The sequence below is a fragment of the Amphiura filiformis genome, chromosome 17 (genome assembly GCF_039555335.1).
Source record: "Amphiura filiformis chromosome 17, Afil_fr2py, whole genome shotgun sequence".
NCBI classification, from domain to species: domain Eukaryota; kingdom Metazoa; phylum Echinodermata; class Ophiuroidea; order Amphilepidida; family Amphiuridae; genus Amphiura; species Amphiura filiformis.
Window position 1 is genome coordinate 64,036,651 of NC_092644.1, and position 7,294 is coordinate 64,043,944.

Sequence of the window (7,294 nt, forward strand, 5' to 3'; positions counted from 1 at the left end):
ATAAAAAAAAGTTTAGGGCAAATTATTAAAAATTGCAACTTTTGACATTTAACAGTCCTCAAAGTAAACTTAATAAATCGAATGACATGTACTTAAAAGGGCATTTCGTGATCCAAAGCCTCATCCGGTCATCCCCCCACTTTTCTCCGAAAAAAGTTTTTAAACCACTGGAAACCTCTGGCTACATACTGTTTATGTACCAACATTTTCTTGCAGATTAATTTGTTTAGCAAAAATATCGTCAAATTTAAATTTTGTTCTGGTATGTCCAAAACGAAATGACAACAATGGCCTATATAGACCAGTATATCATACACATAATCATGCACAACTCGCTAACGCAAAATCGGAATCAACTGAAATTTTGGGAATACGCTTTTTTCGTGGATTATTAACTATTGATAAATATCATAAAAGAGGATGATAGGATCACGAAATCCTAATTTAAGTGTATGTACCTGGGATGGATGAAAAGCCGACCATCAATTGAAAGTTTTGACCTTTCATATTGAAGATATAGATTTTCCCCACATATCATTAGATTTATACAATTTACTTCGAGGACTGTTTCAAAAATATCAATTTTTAATGATAATCATTTGCCATAAAATATTATACATTAAAAAAAAATAGTATATCGAATTTCACAAAATAAAAATTATTTGATATTATTAGAAGGACATTCCTTTTTTTTTTTGTCATTATATTTTTTATTGGAAAAAGCAAACATAAGAATAATATAATCACAGAGAATCACAATTACAGCTGCAAATGTGTGTATATACATACATAGCATAGTGTACTACATAATGCACAAATAATGAATAATGAGATACATTTTGTATATCATACAGAGTCAACATACATGTGACATAATAGCAAAACAATATTACAATGCTGATGCACCTTGTACATCAAATGTCAAAGCACCACTTTTTAAAGTGATTACTTAATTTACCCTTTTATAAGCAATATCATATTCCATTTTTCTTTTCATCAAAATGAAGTTTTTCAAAGCAGTAAAGTTTGGGTTCACTTCCTGAAATCTACATCTGTAAATGTAGTATTTACTGCATAATATTAAAAAGGAAAGTAAATTATCATTGGTAATACCAAACATAAGATCAAAATTATTAAACTGAACATTCAAACTGAACCCTGGGCCTCAAGGAAGAACAGATGATTAATTGTGTTTTCAACTGATTGAGTGTCCCAGGTTAAAGAAGAAATAAAACAAACAAAAACAAACAAAATCAAGTGAAGTTTGTCATTTAACATGTTAAATAACTCATTCCAGATACATTTAACTTTATCACATTCACAAAAAACATGAACTACAGTTTCGGGAAATTTAGACATTCCTCGTATTCAAAATGCAATTAGATATGTCTGATGTGCTCTCAGGTCCCACACAAAATAGGGGGCCTACGTCAAAACGTCGCTATCCGAGCCCAAAGCCCTATTTATTTGAAAAGAACCTTATTCAACAAATTCCACTAGCCTAGCCCTAACATTACTAACTAAATATTACTGGTACTACTAATACGCCTAGCCATATTTATAGGTCCCTGGGCCCTGTATCTTTTTCTTCATAAATCATTGTCATTGACATTGAAATTTATGTTTTAAAATCATCAAAAAACTTGACGGAGTTACAACCTAGTGTCCCCTCCCGGTAACGTAATGTCTAAATATAAAATCATTTAATACACGACCTAGCACATCATGCATATGCACATGACATGAACATGACTAGGACGTAGTCTAGGGCCTACAGTGGCGTACCGTGGCCGCCCCAACCCCGGGGGGCTGAAGAAGAAACAATTTTGCCGCCCCTTCCTTAACAGCCCGAAAAGGTTGACCCAATTTTTTTCACGGTCGTTTGAAAAAGTGAAGAGCAAAAAAAAAAAAAAAAGGAATTTAGGTGCAAGCGCCCTAAAAGCTCAAATTTTTAATGCTTTTTCACTTTTTGCGCCCTTTTTTCTTTGCTAATTCGTTTTGCCGCCCTTCGTTTTTGCCGCCCCTGTTTTTGCCGCCCCTTCTTCTTCCGCCGCCCCTTCGGTTTTGCCGCCCCCTACTTTGACCCCGGGGGGCTGGCGCCCCCAAAGCCCCCCCCCCCAAAATACGCGCATGGAGGGTTCACCTATCTATGCTCCCAGCAGTACCATGCAAGACCTTTTACTGTACGATATGACTAGGGCTAGGGGCCTAGCATGCCTAGTTTGTTAATTACATTTGCATTGCCCCAGCAAATATTCCAAACTGACCGAGTCTTCTACAAAGTACAAGTCAAGGCACTGTCATGACGGTATCGTGTCTATTCATCGTATATACAGCATGCAGCAGGCATGTTGCTCGAAAAACACTAGCAACGAATTTGCTCACGGATACCCTCGCATTGCGTTAGAGAATATGCTCGAACAACATGAACAACAGGCATGTATCTTAACTGCTTAGTAAGCTTAACTATTTTAACATATCCTGATGATACAAAATGGAAAAACAAATTGAAATATACATGCTGCAATATGTCCAAAATACCAGTAGACTTTTAAAGAAAATTTAAATGTTTACTAACCTGTTTTATTTGCAAATTTAGGCCTCAAGTTCATGTACGTCACTCGTACGTGTGTAACCGAAGCGTTGGATTCGTGCGCTTAGAAGGAGGTCATGAATATTTATATTATGACGTTTTCAATAGCTTCGGGAAAACTAACAAGAGCTACTTAGCAAGCGCGTTACGACCGCCCGCCCCCTGCTCACTTTATTTCCCCATACATTTTTATTGACACTTAGGCCTAAAGGAGTATATCGTGATCCTGGCATCCTCTTTTTATGACAATTTTCACTAGATATCCACCCAAAATTTCAGTTGATTCCGATTTTGCGTTTGCGAGTTATGCATTTAAATATATGTTTTTATCATAGGCCTAACTGCTCCATAGACTGAAAGTGTTGTAATTTCGTTCTGGTATACCAGAACGAAATTCAAATTTCACGATATCTTTGCTAAACGAATTAATCTGCAAGAATTTTTTGTACATAAACATTATGTAGCCAGAGGTTTCCAGTGATATAAAAATCTCAACTTATTTGGAGAAAAGTGGGGGATGATGCTGTGGATCACGAAATGCCCTGAGGGTAAAACGCGGAAAGGTAGCACCAAATTTTGGGCTGTGATCACTCATTTCAAAACAAAGAAAATAACAAGCAGGCCTAATTAACAATTAAAAGTTACTTATTCACACAAGGGCACACGGCCAAATGATAATAATAATTATATAAATGTTTTTGTCTTCGTGTGTTTTATTCAACTTTTCACAACAAGCCTCATGGGTGACATTTAACAATTTTTTTTTTTAATTATCCCAAGATAATTATGTTATCTCGGGATAATTATCCCGATATAATTATGTTATCCCGGGATAATTATGTTATCTCGGGATAATTATCCCGATATAATCATGTTATCCCGGGATAATCATGTTATATCGGGATAATTCATCCCGAAAGAATCAGGTTATCTCGGGATAATCAGGTTATCCCGGGATAATCAGGTTATCCCGGGATCATCAGGTTATCCCGGGATAATTATCCTGAGACAATCATGTTATCCCGGGAAATGATATGATGCACATGTGAAATGGGGAGTTGCTTGTTTGTTGACAAGAGGAAATATTAAGTTAAGTTGCCATTGGTAATCGCATAATGCACATTTGTTTGCACCTGGTTGTCACTGGTTGGGGCATTTTATGAACGACGTATACACTGGTTTATGTGATTTCATAATTTCCAGATATTATAAATAAAAACAGGACCGTGACCACTGAAAAGTTCATTAAGAGGAAACAGAACTTTTGCACCTGGTTATCACTTGTTGGTGCCTTTTATGAACGACGTATACACTGGTTTATGTGATTTCACACTTTGCAGTTAATTGTTATAAATAAAAACAGGACCGTGACCACTGAAAAGTTAATTAAGAAGAAAATGGTCATACAGTCCCGACTAATTAGGTGAAAAAATAAGCATCATAAGACATTTCTTTTACAAGTTCAACAAAACATTGTGAATGAAACAGAACTGTTATCTTCCATCTTTATTCAGATTTGTATTGAACATAAGAACACGGTCAATGTAAAGTAAAGCTTGTGAGTGGTAGGGCGTTTTATGAACGACGTACAATCATGATGATCATTTAGGCCTATACCTAGCAAGGTCTTTTAAAAAGAAGAAATTTGGTACAAAAAAATCATGGAAATCGGTAGTAGGGTTGTTGAGAAATTGTCGATCAAAGTTCACACGGCGATGTCGCTGTAGCCCTGCAACAACGATAACCTTCCTTATAGGCATCGCATTAATGGGTGAATATTTATAAAGTTTGTTTGTTTGTTAATTAATTAATTAATTATCAAACGGCGATGTCGCTGTAGCCCTGCAACAACGATAACCTTCCTCATGGGCATAACATTAATGACTGAATATTGATAAAAGTTAATTGTTTAAGAACGTTAATTAATTGATTAATTATCAAACGGCGAAGTCGTTGTAGCCTGCAACAACGGTAACCTTCCTCGTGTGCATCATAATTTACATATTATACGGTAATTAATGACTGAGTATTGTTAAAAGTTAATGTTTTATTTAATGTTCTTAAGTTAATTAATAATTATTTATCTCTTCTTTAAATAAGATAATTAATGAATGGAAACCGATCATTATGCAGATTTATGATTCCTGGCTGATTATGGGAAGCAAAGCAATAATTATGAATATTAATTAAATTTAATGTTCCTCTTCTTCATTATATAGTGGCATTATTAATTAAATTACTACAATGTTGTTTTGAATCTCTCTTGTTCGTTTATTTAATTTGCTGAATTAAGTGATTTATTAATTGCACTGAGTTAATCCATACATCATTCAATGTAATCCTATCACTGATCGAGTTTCGCGCCGTCGGTGTAGCAGGGCTAAAACCAGGGTAGCTTCGGCGACGGCCAAATGTGGTAGGGTATAGTAAAGCTTAGCCTATTTAAGTATTGACACAATATTTGGCAAAAATGTTTGCAAAAATAGTTTACAATAACATTTTTTGAATACATTTAAAAATATTGTTGTAGTGCGTTTTCATACAAAACGTTTTAAAACGTTATCATGACCTTTATATAGCCCGACATTTTAATGTTATTAAAACGTTTTTACCTAAACCAAAAGGCAAAATATAACTTATTTAAAACGTTTTTAAAACGTTTTTGTGTTTGCTGGGGAGCAGCAAAATTGTAGCCTCTGTTATAATTTATATATTCACCCCTATACTCATCATGCTTACAAGTTTACAAGTTTTATTAAACTCTATAACTACCTTCAAAAAGGTATGAGAGAATATAATCAACCATACAGTCATTATATATACATACATACACATACAACCAAATCCAAATATATAATCAAAATACAAATCCAAATAGATAAAATACATATAAGATAATACCGTTTCAATTTTACGACTTCAAAATATACGACAATGCATAATATTGAAATGCCCTGAGCCTACGGGTGTCTCCCTATCTTTTTCAGGCTTTACCTTTTTCTTGTGTATGAAACTTTCATCAAAATGTAATGACTTCGGCGATGCAATTTTGCGTCGCCTTCGACCTGACGAACGGACATTGACCCAGGAGAGTTTGTTGACTTGTTGACTTGCTGTATTTGCACAAGGCGCACATTCCTGATTATTTGCGTATTTTCGGACTTTCATAAATGAAACCCAAATTATTCCTTTTGTTAATTAATTGACGCTAATTGCATATTAATTGTCCCATTACTTCTCTTCCTCGTCATTGTGGATGCGTCTGCATTTGTGGTATGCATTATGCAGCGGAAGGTAGACGCATTTCTGCAATGAGGGCGGAGAGAGGTGGCGACGTATCAGTAGACGCACTTTTGCGTCCACTCTCGCGTGCACTTTTACGTCGCCGTTCCCTGATTGGTTGGTGCTGTTGCTGGGTCGACTGGCATGTGAGAGGAGCGTGCGCGTGGGCCAGTCATCCGATGCACCTTCACTTATGATTTGGAGCATACTGCAGTTACTGTCCGTTTTCCTATACACAATACACAGTGCTCTCTCCCATTGACGCGTGACCTTTACAAATAGCCCTACGTTAAGGGGGAATAACACCCTGATTTTCATCAGTACCCCTCTTCTTTTTTTTCTTGCAAATTTATGACGTACATAAATATGTTCATCACCTCATGTCCTGAACTTATAAAATATATCTACATACAAAGTGCATTTGAATCATTTTAGTAAGTCATTTTAGCCCTATATATTTTTTGTTTACTGTAACCTAGTAACTCAGATCTGTGTTTCATAACAAACCATAATTTATTCTTTTGAACATGTTCAAGTAGAGTACATGAATAGAATACATTAAATCCTTTGTTATACGCTCTATAGAAAATCTAGTGGTGCATGCAAAATATAACCATGATATAACACTGAATAAATTAAATAAACACTTATACAATGGATGTATAGTCATTAGTCAATTTAATTATATAATGTGTTGTTAGGAGAAGAAAAGGCTATTAGGTCACCGTATGTCAGGTTATAGGTCAATTGGTTCAGGTCAAATTTAAGCATCAATTTTGAATACACATGTGAGAGTCTGTGCTATCATAATGAGGCATAATTTTGATATTCTGTCTTTAACTGGATATATATCGAGAAGTGCAAGGTGGATATACTAATATACCTTGGGATGTAAATGGTGAGTACAATTTAGAATGCCTAGTTGAGACGGATTTCACAAATAAGTATAAAATAGTTACCAAAATCACAAAAGCTAAGCTTACCGAAAACTACCCAATATGGTGGTATAGGTGACAAGAAATACAATTTTTTTCAACATTGCTGTAGCATGGTTGTGGTAACCTGTTACCTATGGCTTAATTAAGTTTCAGTGAAATAATGTCGCAAGTTAAAAATACAAAATATAGCTCAACATTGAAAATAGAAGCATTTTAACCAGTTCCTTTTTTAATAGTTGTGGAGCACCAAGTTCATGAAGTCATAAAAGAAATCAGGAACCACTATTCCCATTTTACATATCAACTTTATTTCCCTCATGTGTTAGCAACACATATCCAAAATTTTAACGAAATCCGTTGATAGTAAGCTTTCCAAAATGAAGTGAATTTAAATCATCAGTGATGTACCTCCTTTTGGCTTCTATCTTCAAAAGCATGTAATCTACATTGATACCGATGCCACCAATAAAACGAGAAGATT